Genomic DNA, 22,828 nt, shown 5'->3' on the forward strand with positions numbered 1-22,828 from the left:
ACACAAAACAATGAGTGGGTTGGAGGGAGAATAGAAGTTCAGTGGATTATACAGGGCAGTGAATGAAAGGAGAGCAGATGGGAATAGAAAAGACAATAGAATGAATTTTCCTTTATCCATATATGAATATGTCACAATGAATCTAATCATAATACAAAACCACAAGAATGATACTGATTAGCATAAATCATACTCCCTGTATGTATACTATGTCAAAATATATTGTCATGAAAATCTAAGAAGAATCTATTTGGGGGGATTTTGTACTGAATGTTAATGTTTTAATTTCCATTTTTTTGGTACCATGTATTGAATTCAGGGATGCATACCACTGAGGCACATCTCTAGCCCTTTATTATTTTTCATTTTGAGACCCTCTCACTGAGTTGAAGGCCAAGTCACTGAGGCAGGCTCTGAACTTGTGAAGTTCTTTCCTTAGCTTCCCAAGGATTATAGGCTAAGGATTACAGGCATGGGCCACCATGCACAGCTTACAGTGAATTTTTACTTGTATTAAGATTGTGTATGCAATTTATAACTAAATAAAAGTGAATGTTTGTTAAAATGTTAACACTGTCTAATATAAGGAATCATGTCATGTCACGGATACCATACTGTTTCATTTTATTAAAGGATCTGTGAAACACTAAAACATACTATAGGATAAGAGTGCCATAACATCTCTGTTAATTGTTTTATACATTTTATTCTCACTTTAATTTATTTAGGAAGTATTATTTGCACAAATCAGGTCTTTTTAGATTTTTTCTGTTTGTAATGGTGGGGAAATTGCAAAAGTTATAGGAATGATAAAGAGATATGAAAATAAGCACCAGATTTCCATATCTTGAATTTCAAGTTTAACAACTTACCTCATAAAGTGAGAGTCCTCCTGTGGAGCCTACAAATCTGGAGATCATATGCTCTTCCAATCATGGGAATTATGAAGACCCCAGTGACTAGGAGCCAACAGTTCATGTTCTGTGAAAAGGTGGGACATTGAAGAGGGAAATATTCTCTGTGCTTCTGTGGAAGCCATGTGGTCAATAGGATACTAACCCATCCTGGCTCTAGGCAAGTCCGGTTGGTAGAGAAAAGAAGGCTGAAGAAGCCAAGCAGTTTCTCATGAACAAACTTCCTAAGTAACCCCTGAGGAGACTTGAGTGACCTGCAACAATTTAGAAAAACATCCCAACAGAGGGCCACCTGTTTAGTTTTGGACACCCAGCAGGGAATTATACCAAAAGAAGTGTAAAATGGTGGGGACATACTCATAGGACATTTAAAATGCCCACAGAATTTATTTCATTAGATGTTTTTTGAGTTTCAATGCCTCTAATTTTGTTTCATAATTTATAATAGTTCTTATACTTTTTGCATTCTGTACAAATTGAGAGTGTATGGCATAGTCACCCAAAACTTCTCTACAATTTAGTCCTTATAAGGTACTATAATCTAAACCTGTTCTGTTTTAGGTCTTAGAGGAATGCATGCCAGCACACAAAGAAAAACAAAATTTTTATTCAAATGATCCACTAGACTATACAAATCATGTTCAAAAACTAAAACACTAAAAATCACCCTATATTTTCTCCATGTGTTACCCTTTAGGTCAACAAAGTATACATGAACATTAAATTCATTTAAATTGGTTTGGATATATAAATATTGCAATCTGATGATACATTTTATGTGTGAGGATTGTGGAAGTAGTAATGTGTATGATCCTTGAATTTCTTTTTCAGTTATGCTATCACAGCCATTTTCCTTCATTTCAAGGGGTATGCCTTGAGCTTTCATGCTCATCTCCACCATGTCCTCTCATGACATGTAAGAATTTTAACTATGAGTTTCAGAGGGAAGTTTTAATATTAAATAGCTAAGAAAAATTTTAAAGATAGTTCCTGTCCACATGCCTGCATGGTCTTTGCATGTCCTTCATGGAACATTCAAAGTATGCAGACTCCTCTATGGGTTTGGCTCTGGCTCACTCATGAGAACAGTCATTCACTCTTCTCAAGGCTATATAACTTCCTTCAGGGATCTGGCCAGTCCTTGTGTGGTGATGAAGGATCCTTGAGGGGATCACTAGGTCAAGCAGGTTTTTAGGATGGAGTTTTCTTTGCTCCAACTTGTATTTAAAGAGCCCCACTGGGAATAAGATCTCAGAGTCTCACCTGTGGAGAAGATGCTCTGTCTGGGACTTTCCAATCAGGACCCTGAAAAGTTGCCCCAGGACTCCCCTGCTACATGGTTTCAGGTGTTGGTGTCTTCTCATTCTGGCAATGTAGTTTCTTCTCTTTCTTTCTTGCCTATCACTTTTACTTTTTCTCTTTCTTCCATATTATTACTAAAAGAAACATTACCCCATGTAAAGTGTCTTTGTTGCCTATTAGATTGTATCTAGAAATTCAGCATCTGTACACATGTGTAATGCTTTAACCTTGCAAGTACATGTATGTGTTTTAATTAGTAATTACACCTTTCAACTGAAATAATTTTCACTGATATTATGGTATAAATTGAGAATAGTTTCTTGCCTTTGAATACATAGTGCATTATTAATAGCTGTAGTCACCCTTCTATGTAATTTCCCCTCTCCACTATCTGGGCTTGTGTATGTCTATGTGACCTTTTTTTTTTTCCCCCCCATTCCCATGCTCTCAACCCAGCCTCACACACCATGCTGTGATACAACAAAGTAGGGATACTGGCCATTGTGGAGCCACATAATTGATGCTCTGTAAGAGCAGAACTTCTGGTTTTGCTGAATACTTTGAGGAGACTAAACCAACTGGATTCTATAGTAATAGGAAATCCAGAGAAACTTGGATCCTTATGAAGATCTGGGGAACATGAGTTCCACAATTGTAGTTCTTGCAATGTTTCTCAGTCCTACTTGGAGAGCCAGAAAATGGGATTTTATGATGGAATCTCTATTTGGAGACGGAATGACCTGGAGTTTGAAGGTGGCAGGACTCTCAGTGCTGATTGTCTCCATGTTCATACACAAGCAATTGTTGTTATATAATCAGAGGACTCACAAGGCTGTTTTTCTCTCTGTTCAAAGATAGGAATTGATTCTATTATAAGACATCCCACAGGGGTCCTGGAATCCACATGGAGATAAATACAACTGGAGTTTGCTGATGGCAGGGTTTTTAAAAACTGCTTGATTTTTGTGAATAGCAAGGCAAGTTGGATTTTATGATGGTAGGATTCCCAGGGCCATTGATTCCAATGGAATGAATGTTCTATAATGGTAAGTATCACAAGTTTGATAGACTGTATGTGGACATCCAGGGAAGCAGGGTTTATAGGATTACAGGACACCCAAGTTAGGTAGGTTCCACAGGGAGAGTCAGGGACTCTCAGAAATGCTGGGATTCATGTGGGAATCCTAGGAATCTGGGTTCTATGATAGAAGGATACAGAGTGTTGTTGGGCTCCCAGTGGATAGCCAGGAGACTGGGGTTCTATAATGGCTGGACCCACAGTGCTGGTAATTTCTATGAGGAGAACCATAACTTGGTTTCTATTAATGGTAGAATTACCAGTATAGGTGGACTCTTATTGGAGTGACATGGACTATGTGTTATATAATTGGAACAATGTGCAAAGAAGCCAAGCTCATTGTGGAGAGGTATATAATTGACATTCTCTGATGGCAGTACTTTCTGTGCTATAAGCTCTAAGTAGAGAGCAAGGAACTTGTTTATATGGCTGCAGGATTGTCAGGAGTGCTTTTCTTTACTCAAAGCCATGAAACAGGTACTATGATAACAGGATTTGCAGAGACACTGGGCTAAGAGTCGAAAGCCATGTAACTGGATTTCTATTTATTTTTGTGCTCATAGGGCTGCTGAGCTTTGTATGGAGAGACAGGCAAATGTTTTACTAATGAAGGAAGGATTTGCATGATTATTTAGTTCAACTAACTAATCCAGGGATTAGGATTTTTAGGTCTGCTAGATTTCATATGGATAGACAGGCAAGTTGTTCTCAATGATGCAAGGACTCCCAGCACTACTACTCCTGGGCTCTATGTGAAGAGCTAGGAAACTTGGCTTCTGTGATAGTAATATGTTGGGTCCATGGGTTGGAAAATGGCCTTTGTTTCCTATGTGAGGGACTATCAGGGTTCAGCGTACTGAACCCAGAAGTTGTGGTTAGCATACTAACCACACTCAGCCCCATCACCTTGGTAACCTGACTTCCCTCTGGTGTACCACATGTTCTTTTCCTTCTGCTTTTCTGCCACTGACCTATTAGCCCATTGGTTGCCTCTCATAAGTGTATTTCTAGCTCATTGGATCATTATGACCCTCCGATACATTTGCCCAGTAATAGGCTATGCATAAAAGTTTGCCTATGCAATTTTAATACAGTGAATCGAGTTCTCTGAAACTGGTCTCTGGAGGTCTCTTTTCGACTCTGTTGCCACACCCTCCTCAGCTGTTCCATGGGCTTCAGCTGGACCAAGTGAGCCCACAGAAATACATGCAAGGCTATTGATCTCTACATGGAAAACAACAACAACAAACAGTACTGGTGTCTGTGATGATGGGACACCATGGATGTCCAAGTTTTACATGAAGAGTCAGGGCTCTTGTGTTCTTGGATAGCGTGACCCCACTTCCAAAGACTTCTGGCAGTATATGGAGAGCCAGAGAACTGCAGATCCATAATGGCAAGAATTGCAGGTTTGTTAATCTCTGCTGGAGACACAGGGAACTGTATTTCTGTGATGTCACATTCCAAAGGACAGTTGGGATTTATGTGGAATTCTCAGGGCCCCAAGAGTCTATGATGTCAGGATTTGCAAGGTTCCTCTGCTCTTGGTAAAAGCCCAGGGAAATGTGATTCTGGTGGTCAGACTCCAAATGCTCTGGATTCTTATTGGAGATTCAGGAATTGGATTTCTCTGGTGGCAAGATTCTCGGGGATGATGGGGTTCTTGTGAGGAGCAAGAGAATAGGGATTTTTTTTTTTTTTTTTTTAGTGGCAGGATAATGCATTTCCCCTGTGCCTACATGGAGAGTCACATAACAGGAATTATTTGATGTCAGGACTAGCAAAAATGTTCAATTCTGGGGTTACATAATGGCAAGAGTTGCAGGACTCCAAGATCTTGGTGAGAGCCAAGAAACTTGGGTTTTATTGATGACAGGATACACAGAGCTCCTGAGCTATATGTTAAAGAGGCAGGGACCTAGGGATTTAATGAACACAGCACTTGCATGTCTCCTGGATTCTATGTGGAGGGATAGAAAATAGACATTCTATTATGGTAGGATTCACAAAGATGAAGAAATATTTGTGGAGTGCCATGGAACTGGATTCCTATGCTGGCAGGACTTGTAGGAATGCTGAGATCTGTGTGCAGAATAGGAATCTGTAATTTATCATCTCCCATAGTCAGCCTAGATAAAGGCCTTGGAGAGGGACAGGAGGGTAAAGGAAGATAATGTCAACCTTAAAAGAGATATTGGGTCTAAAATACACCCTGTGACTTGCTACTTAATGCTTTCTTCTGACCTAGAGTAACTGCATCTGTTTCTCACCACTGCAGCCATAACAACACTTTCTTATTTACCCTTGTCCTTACCCCTAACAATGGCCAAACACAAGCAGGCCCTACCTGAAATGCTTCCTCTAAGAGAGTTGTCAAAAAACACCAGGTGAAAGCCATCTTCTTAAGCATGTAAATAAGGGATTGAAAGTATGCACTTCTAATTGGCTTATTAAAACCAGAGTTAAAGTGCTTGATTGCTGTTTGCTAGCATTCTTCACCCCAACAGTCACCTGTGTTCAGCCATCAGATATGCCTTTACATACACCTAGACAAGGGCTGGGGATGTATCTCAGTTGGTAGAGTGCTTGCCTCACATGCACAAGGCCCTGGGTTCAATCCCCAGCACCACACAAAAAAATTATTAGACAACAGACACCCATTAGCATGCCTTTCTTTGGGGCCTCTCCCCTTCAGAAGCTCTGATGTTACTCTAATGAATCTGTTACTTTGATCTCACTTTTGTGTCTGTGAGTTTTATTTCTTGAATTCATGAGACACAAATTTGAATGCCTAGATTTATGTTAACACTGAGAGCTGCAAATCTCTTCATGGAGTGCCAAGAAAATGGGGTTCTATGCTGGCAGGTCCCCTAGGGTTTTAGAGCCCTTTGTGAAGAGCCAGCTAACTAGGTGTGTGTGATGTCAAGACTCACAGTACTGGTAAGTTTTATATTAAAAGCAATGAAATGGGGTTATATTGATGGCAGAATTTACTGGTCTCCTGGGTTCTACATGAAGTGATAGGGAACAAGAGTTAGACTGATGGCATAATGTGCAGGGTTGCCGAGGACTACATGGAGATTCAGGTAAATGGAGTTCTATAGTGGCATGATTTGCGTGGCTCTTAACTCTACTTGGAGAGCGAGGGAAATTGGGTTCTATGCTGATAGGACACTCAAAACTTCTGGTCTCAAATGAAAGAACACCCCAAACATCAAAGGAGATGTGGGCATCCCTTCTTTCAGATGGTGTGCAGGGCTTACCCCTTTCTGAGATTACCCTGGCTCCAGAAGCCTCTTCCTGGCATTTAATTTCTCAGATAAAAACTGCTGCATTTCTGAGCAGCATCATGAGCCCAATTTTATGTTCCAAATTGTAGTTTTGAACGGGCTGGGGAGGGTCTTTAAAAGCCTAGTTGAGAATCCACTACTGATGACATCGAAGCTATGGACTGTTAGAGATGGAGCGTAGTTGACCAAGTTCTTTGGGTCGTTGTAGAAATTGTGTGGACAGTGTGATGGGGTCATCTGGGTTCCTCTTTGAGAGATAACCAAGACCTCAAAGATGGGGGGAATAGGAGAATACAGACAGTGGACCCTATGATTCCATGGGGTTGGGTGGGGTCCTCTGTGGAGAGATTATGACTAAGGCCTCCAGGCCAGGAACACAGACCAGGGGACTACAGAGATGGGGGGGGGTTATGGATGAATGTGATGGGGTGATCTGGGGTTCTCTGGTGGAGAGGGGATTATCACTACGATACTTGTCCTATCTCCATTAGGGGCCACCATGACTAGGTCCCTGGAATAGAGGGGTTTCCCTAATCTTGGAGCTGAAGACCTAGGGACCTAAGGCAGGTGCTCAATGAGGGAAGAATTAGGGAACATGTGAGGAAGGTGCGACAGTCCTCACATCACATGATCTGCTGGCTGCAACAGCTGATTATCTGAACACAGAGATGAACTCACTGTTGCCCTCATGTCTAGAGGCCAGGGTGGTACAGATGCCTCAGAGCCACCTGTATCTCTGGGTGGATGACAGTTGTCTACCTGTCCTCCTGTGGATGACATTTGCATGTTGGTGGTTAGGGCATTACAAAGAGGGCTGCTGTGAACATTACTGTACACGTGTGCTCTGAAACTCACCTTCAATTTCCCTGGTGCACATCAGGAATGGAAAGACTGGCCATATGGAGGCATGTGTTGACATGTTTAGGAATCACTGACTGTTGTCCTGAGTGACTTCGTGTCCACTCAGTCTCTGCTTTTTCTCCTGCTCCCTAACTTGGTCCTAATGGCATCCCATCTCATTCATACCTCAGGCCCATACTTCACCAACTTCTCCATGTGTGCTCATGGATCCATTTCCATGAAGTTGCTCTGACACCCTGTTGTCAGTTGCCCCATGACTCTTGGTGTCACCCTTACTTGTGGTGTGTCACATTTCCCTCTTAATAGACACCCTGTAAAGGCTGGGCACTGACAGAAGAGAATGTTCAGGATTCACATTGAGCACCCAGGATGACTCCTAATATGGAGACATGTCGGTGGGGTGATCTTCTTAGGGAAATAGAGCCAATCCTGATGTATAGAAAGCAGGATGGCAGTATCCTGTCACCTAGCTCCCTTTGAGGCAGAGCCTATCCCAACACTATCCTGCCAGGACCCCAGAGCAGCTGCCAGCACCATCTGCCATCCCAGGTTCTGTGTCTGCTATGGAGCTGATCTAACTCTACCCTCCAGCCAGGTGAGGCCTTCCTGTGAGCACTGCATGTTTTCCTCTTCCCTCTTGATCCAGAGCTCTTGGCTGAGGAGTGCTTAACTGGTGTTGTTGACGTGAAAAGAAGAGGTTAAGAAGGATCAGAGATGACTCAAGGCTGGATGTGTTAGTGGACTGGGAGTTGGGTGGGGCTGTTGCAGGGTAGTGTTCCCTCTGGAGTCCAGAGTACAGTCTGCACAGGACCAGGAGTTGCCAGGGAGAAGACAGGTCTTGGAACGCGGCAGAGGTGCCTCTGTATGTAATGTTCTGTGTTGGTTTTCTGGGTAAGTAGCCTGAAATCCAGGCCTCCTGTGATGCCTTCTGGGGAGGCAGGATGCTGCTTGAACTTTCAGGGGCACCTGGGCAGGAAAGTACCAGGGGAGCCAGGCCAGCCACTCAATGAGGAGCACGTGCAGATTGTCAACACAAGTTATGGAGCTTATTTTTTAATAAGAAAACAGAGGTCTTCCGAATTTCCTGAGGGTTTCTGCTGAGAGGTATCAAGGGCGTTTTAGCCCCCCTGACATGCTTCAGTAGTGTGGTTGGCAGCTCCCTGTATTAGAGGGAGAATTTGAGAAATGTTGAGGATTTGAAGGTGAGTCTATTCAGCTCAGCAGCCGCTGAACAGAATTGAGCTCCCTGTGAGTTCTGTGTAGTGAAATCTTCCCTAGAGAGGGGAGTGTTTTACTGCTGGCCCCTTTCCCACCACCTTTGCACAAGGTCACACTCCTGCACCCTGTTAGCCTTTGGAGTGAGGTATAGGCTACACTCTGACATTCCTGTGTCCAAGGGGCACCTCTCTTGAGACTGACAGGGAAAATCTGGCTGAGGAAGGCTAAGGGAGTGTAGACAAGGGTGAATTACCCATCAAATTTTAATTCATTGTGTTTGAGAAGAGGTTTGTGGCCCCTACCCTGTTCTACCCTCACTCCCTGGGTCAGGTGGGCTCATTGGACACAGGTGAGACACCGTAACCAGGTGGAGCATCCTCTTCTGTGCCTTCCTGAGGCACCTTTCTTGCTGAGATTAAAAAGGACACCTTTGCCTTTCCAAACTGAATGGCTAGGAGGGCAGTTGGAGGAGGTATGAGAGGTGACTTGTTCAGGGGTATGAAGCTGCAGTATAAAGTGCTCCAAGATATTCAGAGGCAGGTCTCAGGGACCCTAATGACAGTCACCACCAGGCTTTCCCTGACCAGGATGGTCCTGGGGGCTCCTGGATTTGCTTCCATATCTGTGTGTCCTTCCCCAGAAGACTTCTATAGGCAGAGATGCAGTTTTGTGTTGTTGTACCTGCATTTTCCTGAGATTAATGACTGCACCTACAACTTTTAAAAAAATCTATTTCCATAGGCAGAAACTGCATCCTGAACTGGAGTTTATCAACTGCATCTACAGATGTTTTCATACAGAACCCACTTTGCCCCAGTGTGGGGCACAAGGGTAAGGGCAGGCCAGGTGGATCAGGGCAGAGCTCTGGGGAAGAATAGAGAACCCAGGGCCTCCATGGCATAAATGCACTGCAGTTCTGTCACTCATTTACCTGTTGAGGCACATCCTGATTCCTTAATTTATTTTGCCATTCTGAATAGAACTTCTGTGTATAATTGCATGTTGTATACACATATTTTCAAGTCATATTTTCTAAGCAATTGTCTAAATTCTTAGGTTCTTATTGGATCATATGGTGTGCTTATGTATAGCTCTGAAAAAAAAAAACTTAAACTTTTAAAAGTGATGAGCTATTATGTATTCCACCAGCAATGAATGAGAATTCTGGTTTTACATCTTCCAATCAATACTGCATTGAAGAAGGTTGTAGCCATTGAATGCACTTGAAGTGCCGACACAGCATTGTGGGTCATTTTTCCTCATGTCAGGTGTAGCTGAGCAGCATTTCTATGCTTCTTTGCCAGAAAATACAGGGACTTTATTATAATCCTAATGGGGCAGAAGTTCCCTGGGTTCTGCAGACAGAACCAACAAAATACTGGACTACATTACCCACAATCCATGGGGGGAGGGGTCACCTCATGGGACCACTGCCCCCAATAAACTGACAAAATGCTGGACCACATTACCCAGAGCCCTCAGGGTCAGAAACTTTTAGGAGAATTATTTCCACCTCTTTTCATGAGTGGGAAAAAGTCTGGACTAAATAACATACAATCCTAAGGAAGGTGAATCCCGAGGATACCCCATGAAGAGCCAGCAAAATGCCAGCAAAATGCTGAACTATATTACAACAAGAATAGAGTTAGGATTTGGGTTTTTCTGGCTCTCCTTGGGTATCCCGGACGCTTCCTCACCCTAAGGATTATGGGTGATGTAGTCCTTGATCTTACCCACACACCTCTGCCAGGAGACCCCTGAAAGCTGAATGCACATGTTTGCCTTTATACCCTGAGGACTCTGAGTAATTTTGGGTGTAGGGGTAGGACTAGGCAAAAATTAGCCACAAGGCAAAAGTTAGTGAGATTTACAAAACCAAAAGTTCTCCTTGAATTTCCACCAATAAGGACCATGGGTAATATAGTAACCACTGACACTGGAGATCCTGGGAACTTTCTCCCTTTAGGATAATGGATTATGTAGTCCCAATATTTCCCGCTCTTAGCTTGGTATTGTGGGAGGCATTCCCAAATATTGTGGGTGAAGTATTAAGAGGTTTAAGGCTCATGTTTAGGAATTCTGGGTAATTCCTCCCACCAACTCACATGGAACTGTGGGTAATATAATCCCATGTTTTATTCAAACTGGAGAATTGTTGGTGATTCCTCCCCTGTTAGAGTTGTGGGTAATGTAGTTTCATAATTTATTGGCTCTTTACAGAGGATCTTGGGAACTTCCTCCCTCCTAAGATTATGGGTAACATAGTCCAAATTTCCTGCCCACTGCTGGGCATTCTGGGCGCCTCCACCCTGAGGATTTTAGGTAATGTAGTCCCATGATTTGCCCTCTCCATGTGAATAATTCTGGGAACTTCCTGTGCCATAGAATTGTGAGTCATATAGTCCCACTTATTACATAGTGGGGGCCTTGTGGAAGCTTCCTTTCCTGTGGACTTCTTACTCTCCCCAGTTAGGATTGTGGGTAATGCAGTCTTGGGTTTATCACTCACTGGGGGATTCTGGGAGATTCCTCCCCCATAAAGAATTAAAAAGTACAGTCTCAGGTTTATCTAGGCCTATGGGTTCCTGGAATATCTTTGCCTTACATAATACAGTTCCAAAATTTATGAATAACAGGATCCTGGTTTTTGCTTGATAACCATTGGCAGTGCTGGGAGCTTCCCTTTTTTCTTGGTATTGTGAGTAGTGTAGTCCCTGGTTTAACCAGCTCACAGTAGGGAGTTAGGAGTTTCTAAACCTTAGTCTGTACGGGATACTGTTACCTCTGTTGACCGGTGACGAGTCCTTGCTTCCCCGATGTTGAAGAATAACACTTTGGGACTTCATTAACGTTCCATGAGTTGTCCTGTGTTTTCCCTGAGTCATTCTCCGCATGGCCTCCATTTTAGATTTCACTCGATATTAGACCCAATTTACCTAACTACATTGACTACCTAATTTTAAATCTGGCTTCATTACATTCCTGGGTTCACCACTCATGACAGAGGATCTTGGGAACATCCTCCCATTGGGATTGTAGACAATGTAGTCCCACAATTTTTGTGCTTGGCACTGGGTACCCTGGGATATTGCTCCCTTTAGGATTGTGGGTAATGTAGTCCCAAGTTTTACCTGATCATTTTAGGGAATCTGTTAGAGTCTGTAAACAAGTCAAAATAAATCTTGGGAATTTCTTCCCATATTAGGATTGTGGGTAAACTGGATTGTGGGTAAACTAGACCTCTTTAGAATTGGAGGTAATACATTTCCAAAATTTATTTGCTTGCTTCAGGGATTCCTGGAAAACTTGTTCAAAAATTATTGTGGGCACTGTAGTCCTATTTGATAGCCCATTGGAAAATCTTGGTGTTTACTACCCCTTGGGATTGTGGAAAATGTAGTCCTTGGAATACCCCTCAATGTTGAGGATCCTGGGAACTTTCCAAGGATTGTAGATAATGTAGTGCCAAGTTTTGACTGCAGACTGCAGTGATTCCTGGAAAACATTCACAAAGGGTTTTGGGCACTGTAATTCAATTTGACAGTTCACTGATGGGCAACCATGGCGTTTTCTGCCCCTTAGAATTGTTGGCAAGTTAGTTATTGGAATTTTCCTCTTGCTGTAGAGGATTCTGGAAACTTCCTCCCTAAGAACTGTGGATAATATAACCCCAAAATTTGTCTGCTTACTGCAGAGAATTCTGAGAAATTTGTCCATGTAGGATTGTGGATAAGAAATATTTGTTATTTATCACACAGCAGGAAAATTTGGGAGCATACAGTGTCATAACTTTGTGGGTTTTGTAGTCCTTGGAATTGCCCTCTTACTGTGGAGGATCCTGGGAACTACTTCACTAAGTATTATAGTGAATGTTGTCTCATAATTTGCCAGATGACTGTAGGGATTACTAGGAAACTTGTGCAATAAAAAGAAGTGGCCATCAGTGAGCAGTCAAATTGGACTAATTTGACTGCTCACTGATGGACACTTGAAGGATCTTAACACTTACAATTGTTGACAATGTATTCCTTGGATTTACCTTCTCAATGTAGAGTATCTGGGGAAACTCCTACCTAAAGATTATGGGTAAGGTAGTCTCACACTTTGATTGAACACTGCAGAGATTCTGGGAAATGTGTCCATGTGGCATGGTGGATAATGTAGTCTAGCAATTTCACCACTCATTTCAGGAACACTTGAAAGCTTCAAGGACCATAGGACTGTGGATAATGCAATATTTAAAACTGCCACCAAGCTGCAGAGAGCCAAGGAAACTATTTCCCTAAGGATTATAGGTAATGAAACTCAACAATTTTAATGCTAACTGCAGGGTTTAAGGTAAAATTGTTAGGGTTATGGTTAGTGTTAAGGTTAGGGTTAGGGTTAGGGGTTAGGATTAGGGTTAGGCTCAGTGAACTGATTTCTATGATATCAAGACTCACAGAAATATTAGACCCTACATGGAAACCTGGGGAATTGAGGCTCTGTGAAGGTACCACTCCCAGAATTACTGGCTATATGTGCATAACCACAGAATAGGGTTTCTATTATAGGCAGTTTCACTGGCTCCTGAACTCTGTGAAGAACCATATAACTCATCTTATATGATGGTAGGATACAGGCAGGGACTTTGGGTTATATGATGGCAGGACTCTTAGGCCTGCTGAGGTGTATGTGGAGAGCCACTTAGGCCTGCTGAGCACAATGTGGAGCATAGTTAACTGTTTCTATTACGTTAGAATTCCCAGAACTGTTGAGATATAACTATGATTCTTGGGATCAATGATGACAAACCTACCATATCATCTTAGGTCTATGGGAGCCATATAACTGGTCTTCTATTATGGCAGGATTCATAGTCTGCTGACCTCTATGTGTAGAAAACAGAACCAGTTTCTATGATGGGAGGAAAGCAAAGCTGCTGGTATCTACAAAGAGAGTCAGAAAAGTTGTGGTTGTATTTTCTAAGGATCCCCAGGTATTCTGAGCTTTACTTGAGATCCAGATAATTGGTGTCTAATGATAGCAGTTATGAAAGGTCTGTTGGTCTCCATTTGGAAAGCAAGTGAAATTGGATTCAATTGTGGTAGAAGTCAAATGACTGATTTACTGTACGTCCAAAGCCAGGTAACTGAGTTTCTCTCATGTCAGAACACACAGAGCTGCTCAGCTGTATGTGCAGACAGAGAAATGGGTTTCTGCGATGGTAGCAACCCCAGGGCTTCTAAACTCTGTGCGGCCAGCTAGGGATCTGAGTTTCTTTTGTTGGCAATGTGATTATTGTTGCTGGGTCTACATATAGAGACAGCTAACTGACATTATAGGATGGCAAGACATGCAAGACTGCCAGATTCTACTTTGAGAGTCAGGGAAATAGGGTTTTATGATGATAGGTGTTTGAAGGCTGCTGGACGTTATTTTGAAATCCAGGCAACAGGGTTTAAATTAAGGCTGATCCAAGGACGGCATGGCTCTTCATGGAGGCCTAGTCAATTGCAATCTATCATTTCATAATACCCAAAGCTGCCTCAAAAAATGAGGAGTCATAGAACTGGGCTTCTTTGATGGCAGGACACCCAAGACTATTTGGATCTGTGGAGAGTCAAAAAATGGAGTTTCTATAATGACAAAACTGATAGGCATGTTAGGTTTTTCATGGATAGCCAGAGAACAGGAGAAATAAAATGGCAGGGATCCCAAGTCTTCATGATCATATTTGGAGAGTCAAGGAACTGGAGTACTGATAACAGGAAATCTCCATGCTGTAGAATTCTTTGTGGAGTGCCAGGGAATAGATTTGACACTATAATGGTGATACTCACACAGTTGTTGAGATTTATCTGTCCTAGGGAAATGGGGTTATATGATGACAGGACTCTGAGTACTTTTGGGATCTTGCTAAAACAAAACAAAACAAAACAAAAAAACCCCAGGGATATGGGCTATATTGTTGGAGGGACTCCCAAAGCTTATGGGCTCTATGTGCAGAGATAGGAAACTACGTTTCTGTGGTTACAGCAAACCTGGAGCTGCTGGGCTTTATGTGGAGTAAAAGTACAGTGGGATTTCATTGCTGGCAGGATTTGTAATGTTACTGGACACCTCTATTTGGACATCCAGGGAACTGAGATTTTATAACAGAATTCACAATTCAACTGAGCTCTATGTAGACAGAGGGGAACTTGGTTCTATGATGGCAGGGGACTGAAGTTCTATGAAGGTGGGTCTCACAGGGCTGCTGGGCTATATGTGGAGAGTCAGATCATGGGGTTTCAATAATTTTGTGTCTCCCAGCACTACTACATCCTGTGTGGAGAGCTGGGGAACTTGGGTTCTATGGTGGCAGCACACACAGGCCAGCAGATCTGCATATGGGGAGAAGAAAACTGGTTTCTACAATGACAGGATGGCAGGGCTTTGGGGATCTGTATGCAGAGCTAGAGTCTTGGATTACACGTTGGCAGAAATCACAGGGCTGCTGGAATCTATCTAAAGAAGGAGGGACCTTTGTTTCTATGATGTCAGGGAATGTATGGCTGCTAAGCTGTATATGGAGAGGAATAAAATGATGCTTATAATGACAAGATACATAAGTCTGCTGAAATCTACATTGGGAGTGTAGAATCTTGGTTTCTACACTCAGATTTTATTCACTGCAATACTTGCAGGCCTCTGAGAATTCATCTAGAGAGCCAGGAAACTGGGATTCCATGATGCCAGGACTTGTAGTGATGTTAGTCTCCAGGTGTAGAGCCAAGGAACTGTTTTTTTTTTTTTTTTTAAATCATGGCAAGACTCCCCTGGCTAAAGCACAGTACTTTCAGAGGCAGGGACTTTGGGTTATATGATGGCAGGACTCTTAGGCCTGCTGGGGTCTATGTGGAGAGCCAGGGAAATTGGGTTTTGTGATGGCAGGGATGCTGGGTTCCATGCAGAGAGCCAAAAGTGGCTTTTATCATGACAGTATATACAGTGCTTCTGGGTTTTTCTTCAAAATCCAGGGAACTGCCAGGTGTAGTGGAGCACATCTGTAATCCCAGTGGCTCAGGAGGCAGGAAGATCATGAGTTCAAGGCCAGCCTCAGCAACAGTGAGGCACTAGGCAACTCAGTGAGACTCTGTCTCTAAATAAAATACAAAAAGGGGCTGGGGATGTGGCTCAGTGGTCGATGCCCCTGAGTTCAATCCCCAGTACCAAAACAACAACAACAACCCACAGGGAACTGCAATTCTAGGATGTAGGGACTATCTGTCCTGCTGATCTTTATGTGGAAAGCATTGAAACTGAGGTTCTATTTATGGAAGAAATCCCTGTCTCCTGGGGTCTACGAGAGAGACAGGTAAGTGGGTTTCTCTGGTAGCAGTGAAGCCAGAATTAGACAGGCAGCCAGTGTATATAGATAAATTGAGTCAGGTTGGATCTCAGAGGTCAATTTGAGTGAGTATGCGCAGTTGGAGACTGCCCCCTGAGGGATCTTATCAAGAACCTGTCCGTGCTCCAACCTGTTGCCAAGGTAACCTGTCCCAGGAATTTCCCCTCCCTACAGGGAGCTGTAACAACAAAAGAATCTGGTAAGCTTCTGGCAAATACCAAAATGATCCTAACTTAACAGGCAGCACCTAAGAGCTGCCTTGAATCATTGTCACTGAGCCACCTGTTGAGAATTGTCTCAGGTGAAGGCTAACCACAGGATCCTTTAGACCATCTGATTTTAAAATGTTTATCCTCCTAATTCTGAAAATTCTCTTCCAGACAATGCCCTTAAATTACCCAGATGAATCTTCCTGAAGTGATACAAAGAATATACTAAGCTGATTAAGCATTTTCCTAAGCAGTCGATTTAAAAAAAACAAAAAACCCAAAATTCCTCAACAGAGTTTTTGGCATGTTTACCATCTGAGGACCACTAGCTGCGCTCAGTTTGTCCCCTATGCTGAAATAGAGGTAGTCCTGGGACTTTTAGACCAAGGTGAATCAGGGTTTCTGAGCATGATCAAAAGAAAAAAAAGCAATTTCCAGAGAAAGTTTGTCACAGCCCTTTCAATAATCATTGTCCCTGGGTCTCCTACAATAATACTTGAAATCANGAGCCAGGGACCTTGAATTGTGGAGAGCAGGATTTGCAGAGATGGTTACCTCCTCATGGAATGTCAGAAAACAGGATTGAGGGAGCCTTCTGGCTGGAGTGATGATGAGATACACAGTAAGATGGACCTGAAACAATGGTGAGGATTTTAATTAAGGCAAGGACATTCCAGGCACTCAGAACAGCAAGAACTAAGGTGAAAAGAGAGGTAGAAAGTTAGAAAGACACAGGATTTTTTTAGAGGAGTGGTTCTTAAATTTTTTGTCTCAGAGAGACTGAGGCAGAAGGATCACTTGAGAGGTCTTGAATTTGAGACAAATTCTGGGCAACAGAGCACAATCCCATTTTGTTTTAAATTGTTCATCACAATTTAAGAGCTTTTATCATAAGATAACATCAGTTTTTATTGTTATGGAAATTAAAATTGAGTAAAGTTTGAGTTACTGTGCCAATTCTCTATGGCTGCTCAAGGAAGTTGCCACAGATAGTGACTTAAATGACAAAAATTTATTATCTAGGTTCCTGTAGTAAGAAGTCAAAGTTTGAGTTTCACAGGGCTAAAATGAAGGTATGCAAGACAGCAATTTCTAGCTCCCAAGATCAACCTCAGCTCCCTGGGATTATAGATGAGCACCCCCAAGCCCAGCAAAAGATTCTTAATCATATCTACAAAATCCCTTTTGTCATTTAAGATAACATATTGAAAGGTTCCACAGATGAAACATGTATATATCTTTGAAAGACCATTATTCTTCTTACACAATTAGTAATTTACTAATTGCACATTGGCACACTCTCATAAATCCTAGGGACTTCGGAAGTTGAGGCAAGTGGATCAAAAGTTTGAGGAGAGCCTAGAACACTTAGCCAGACCCTGTTTCAAAATAAAACAGAGGGCTGGGGATGCAGCTCAGTGGCCCACAACCCTGGGCTCACCCCTCAGTACCACAACACACACACACACACACACACACACACACACACAGTTATAAATGCATTACAGGTTAACATAAAATTGTTATAATAAATAATAATCAAAAAGGTGAGAAGAGTGGTACTGTTTTACTCTTTTGCAAATATTTTAAAGTCTAGCATGATAAAATACCAGATTCTTGAAATTTTGCTTCTGCATTCAGTTTTTTTGTGTTAATATAAGTTTCTGGTCAAATCTGCTGTACAAATATGAAATGATGAGAATGAAAAGGCAAATAATGTATCATGAAAAGTTTTCATTTTATGGACCTTCTGAAAGGGCCTCTTGTTCCATAGGGGCTCCTGGATTTTACTTTTGATGGTAATGTTTGAGTTTGTCTGAGATATAAGGTGTATGTGTGAACGATGACCTTGGAACTATTGTTGTCATATTGATCTCCCACCTATGGTGGCCACTGAGTCCCAAAATGTCTGTAAGTTATACTGACATCAATAAAGGCTTTATGAATTGGAAAAGGTGTCACCATGTTGTTTTCTTAAATATTTCTTTAGTTGTAGTTGGACACAGTACCTTTATTTATTTATTTTTATGTGGAGCTGAGATTCAAACCCAGTGCCTCATGCATCAAGGCAAGTGATCTATCACTGCGCTACAACCCTAGTCCACTCTGTTGTTTTTATTTTATTATTTTTGCAGTATTGGGGATTGAACCTAGGGGCAAGTGCTCCGCCACTAGGCAAGATCTCTACCTCTCCTTGCCCTTTATTTTAGTGTTATTTTGAGACACAAGGTCTGGCCAGGTTGCCCAGGTTGGCCTTGAACTTTCTAGGACTCCTCCTGCCTCAGCTTCCCAAGTAGCTGGGATTATATGTATGCCCTACAGTACTGGCTCACCGCATGTTTTTAAATGGAGAAAGATATGATTTAAATTTACAAGTTACTTTAGTAGAGTCCTGGTAACATTTTGTGGCAAAAAAGAAAAACCATGTAATTTTCACATGGAGGGTGAGAATAAAAAAATTGACATAATGAGGAATTAAGAAAGTAATATTTCAGGATTGAGCTCTTGAAGCTGAAGAGGTTGCTAAAGATGTTCAGGTGAAAGGTGTGGCTGTGACTGCACAGGGCTATAGGACCAGGTAAGTGCTCTTTGGCATGGAGAGGTTCAAGGATGAATGTTAGAAAACTCACCACACTGGCATCCCCCTGCAAGAAGGGGGCCACATGGATGGGGTGGCCCTGCTAAAATTACCAAACAAAACAAGAGGCTGCTCTGGAGGCCTTTAGGTGATGATATGTGAAACCAAGTATCACACAGAACACAGACCTCCATAATTATGTGATTCTAAATAATTTCAAACTCATTTCTTTGTTTTAACAATGAGAATAGTAGCACAGTCATCTTCTATAAAATACCACATGGTAATAAATTACTAGCGAGGACTTGGCAAACACAGGTTATTAAGTTCCTATGACACTGAGATGCAATGCTGTTACACTGGAGCCTTAATTCGTGCTCAACAGTCAACGCCTTGGGCTTTGCTTGGGCTCCGTGAGTGGTTTCTAGTGAGTCTCTTCTTGGGCTCAGAGGACAAGGCCGGCACCCCGACTGCAGCGAGCAGCACCACCCCAAAGGAGCCACTCCATGGTCTACCGACTCGCCCAAGACGATTCCTTTCTATGGACCCTCCCGCTGCAGGGACACCAGGCAGCCTCGGCTTTAGCTTTCCCCGGAGTCCACTTGGGAGGTGAACCATGGTCTACATTTCCAGGGTGGCCCTGGATGGCTGGGTGCAGTGGAACCAGCTCTGTAGGTAGCTCATTGGAACTTGAGCCCTCCCACAAGTTTGGGGAAGATTGAGGGTCTGAAGTTTCAGTTGATCACCATGAGCAATTATTTATAAATCATTGAATGAAAAGCAAAAGGACAGGGGTTAAGGACCCTCCATGTTGCTGAAGGTGCTGGGAGGTGGTACCTGGAGAGGGCATGAAGTGACATGCCCTTTATGACTTCTTTTCTCTGATTTTTGTCACCTGCATGTTCAAATTTATTATTTAAGATATGTTTGAAAGATAGGCTTTGTGTGAATTGGCAGTACTAAGTACACTGCTTTCTGACTCCTGTGAGCCACATCAGAAAAAAGAAGGGGCCTTGAAAGCTAACCTATGTGTCCAAGTTGAACAAAGTTGAGGATCATTTGGAAACCTGTTACTTCAACTGTGACAGCTGCTTTCATCTACAGGTAAGTACTGCTATGTTGGGAGTTTGTATAGGATTGAGGATAGGGGTTGGGTTAGGAGTTACAGATCCAGAAGGGGTTTAAATTGCTCATGGAAAGGGTTGGAAGGATAAAGGGATAGAAATAGGGTAGGATTATGTTAGGGTTACTGATAGGAGATAAGATTAGAGTCAGAATCTTGGGGAAGGTGAAAGCCCTAAGGAGGGTTAGGGACATGATTTAGACAAGTAATATGGTTTATGAAGTGCTCTAGGTTTGGTGGTAGGAATTAAGGTTTAAATTTAAATACAAAAGAAAAAATAGTTGCAATAAAAAATGGTAAAAAATTTGAAGATAGAAAATGAGGGTTAAGGAATGTGATGAGGGTTAGTGTGGGTAAGGTTGAAATAGGATTGGAGTTGGTATTAGTTTTGGGTGTCTGTTTGCAGCAAGCTCCGGGAGGGGATTACAGAGTTAGGATTGTGGATTGTGGTTTATGGGTAAAATTTAACATTAGAGTTTAGTGGTTAGATGTCCCGGTAGTATTTAGGGTTGGTCTTTATATTTAGGCTCAGGGGATAGGTTAGAGTTAGGGGAAAGCTTTAGATCTAGGATGAGGGATAAGTTTAAAGTTTTAGGGGGGAGGTACTGGGGATTGAATTCAACACTGAGCTACATACCCAGCTCTATATTCTATTTTATTTAGAGACAGTGTCTCACTGAGTCGCTTATTGCCTTATTTTTGCTGAAGCTGGCTTTGATATCACGATCCCCCTTTCTCAGCCTCCTGAGCTGCTGGGATTACAGGTTTGTGCCACCTCACCTCACATGATATGTATAAAACCAAAGTGCTTTCATTCCAAGCAAATGTGCCTAGTTTTAATAGGATGCTACAAAATGAACAGAACTTATGCTCTTTTCACATTACTTCTCTGATTAGAAATTAAAAATGTATTGCTGATCTTTGATTTCCTGAATTCAGTTTTCATCCATTTTCCAAATTTATTCCAAGTGTGTCTTAGAAGCCTCAGAATCATTCTCTTGAGGATATTATTCCCATTGTTAAAGAATACAATATGGACACAAAAATCCTGTTTTAGTTAAAAAAAATTTTTTTTTGTTGTAGATGGACCTTTATTTTATTTATTATTTTTTTGTGGTGCTAAGAATCAAATCCAGTGCCTCACGTGTGCTAAGCAAGTGCTGTACAGCTTAGCCCCAACTCCAGCCCACAAAATCTTATTTTTAAAAATGTTTATTTTTTTTCAAGAACTAAGAGAATTTTAATGGTTGCATGAATCATGTGGTCTAGTGGTGCTCTCTGGACTTTGGAGACATGCAGAGTTAGTCCTGAATTCCATGTGATGAATAGTTGTGTGCCTTTGAACATTTTCTTTTCCTTCAAACTATTGTAGGAGCCTCATGTGTAAGAAAAGGCAGAATGATACTGAGTGCCAAAATATCAGCTATTCTTCATCCTTTTCTATATCTATGAACTTGGCAATGTAGTTTTCTTTTTGTCCTTTCAAAATGGAGAATCTGTTTCCAAATCCTTGGCACTGAAATGTATTTGCTATGGCTCATAGAAATCTGTTAATTATGAAATTGTGTAGCCCAGTACCTAATTTCTTGATTTCTTTCTCAAACCCTATCTTATCCATATTAACAAGCCCCCATTAACCTACTGGAGGAGGAGATGTGGAGAAGAGTCAGTGCCCTGTATCATGATGGTAGCTCATTCTCTGATACTCAGCAGCCATCCTTTAATCTCTTGCACCAGAAAAACCCAGTTTATCAAGCTGGAATCGACAACCAGCCCAGCCATGATCTAATGAGCTTTGGAGTGGCTTATTATCTAGTTAGATAACTAATATTCCCATTAGAGGTGGATGCCTAGATTCTAACACATATTGTGCAGTAGTTATCCAGAAAGAAGCAGGTGACCTACCAGCACTGATAGTCTTTTTTTCTTACATCAGTCTGGGCCTATTGTTAGATGGTAGAAACTTATGCAAAAGCATATTTAAACATAGTGTACATTATAATGGTGTTAAAACTCTTCCAATATGTCACATCAAAGGAGGAAAGAGACATAGAGCCTGGTTACTAAGTCAGATTCTGTTGCAAAAATAAGATGTTTGCTTTTAATGTATTTAAGTTCTAGAGTCAAGGCTTTGGAGAGATCTGTTGACAGGAGACTTTAAACTCTTGGGACCCTATTTTGCTTCCCTTTCCTGTAATTTTATTTATTTATTGGGTCCTGGGATTAAACTCAGGGGCACTTGACCACTGAGCCACATCCCCAGCCCCATTTTGGATTTGATTTAGAGACAGGGTTGAGCTGAGTTGCTTAGGGCCTCACTTTTGCTGAGCCTGGCTTTGAACCAACAATACTCTTGCTTCAGCTTCCCAAGCCCCTGGGATTAGAGGTGTGTGAGTTTTTGGGAATACAGAACAAGCAATGCCATTACTAAAACACCTGGCTTATGAGCAAGCGAATCGTTGGTGCAGAGATATCATTAGACCATGGAAACATGAAGATTTAAACACATATATTAAATTATGTAGAGACATTAATGAACAAGAGCAAGTCGTGGCAGCTGCAGTAAAACAGGCTTTAGATGCCAGAGACATTAATGAACAAGGGCAAATTGTGGCAGCTGCAGTAAAACAGGCTTTAGATGCCAGGCCAAGAACATGCTACAATTGTGAACAAACAGGACATTTTAAAAGGAATTGCCCCATTGGAGGAGGGTTTAACAAAACTAGGTATCAAAGGAGTAGAATACCAGGTATTTGCCCACGATGCCGTAGAGGGAGACATTGGGCTAATGAATGCCGTTCTCAAACCACCATAGAGGGTACTCCATTATCAAAAAACGAACAAGGACCAGGTGTTTATCCACGATATCGTGGAGAAAGGCAT

The sequence above is a fragment of the Marmota marmota genome, unplaced genomic scaffold (genome assembly GCF_001458135.2).
Source record: "Marmota marmota marmota unplaced genomic scaffold, marMar, whole genome shotgun sequence".
In the NCBI taxonomy this organism is placed as follows: Eukaryota; Metazoa; Chordata; class Mammalia; order Rodentia; family Sciuridae; genus Marmota; species Marmota marmota.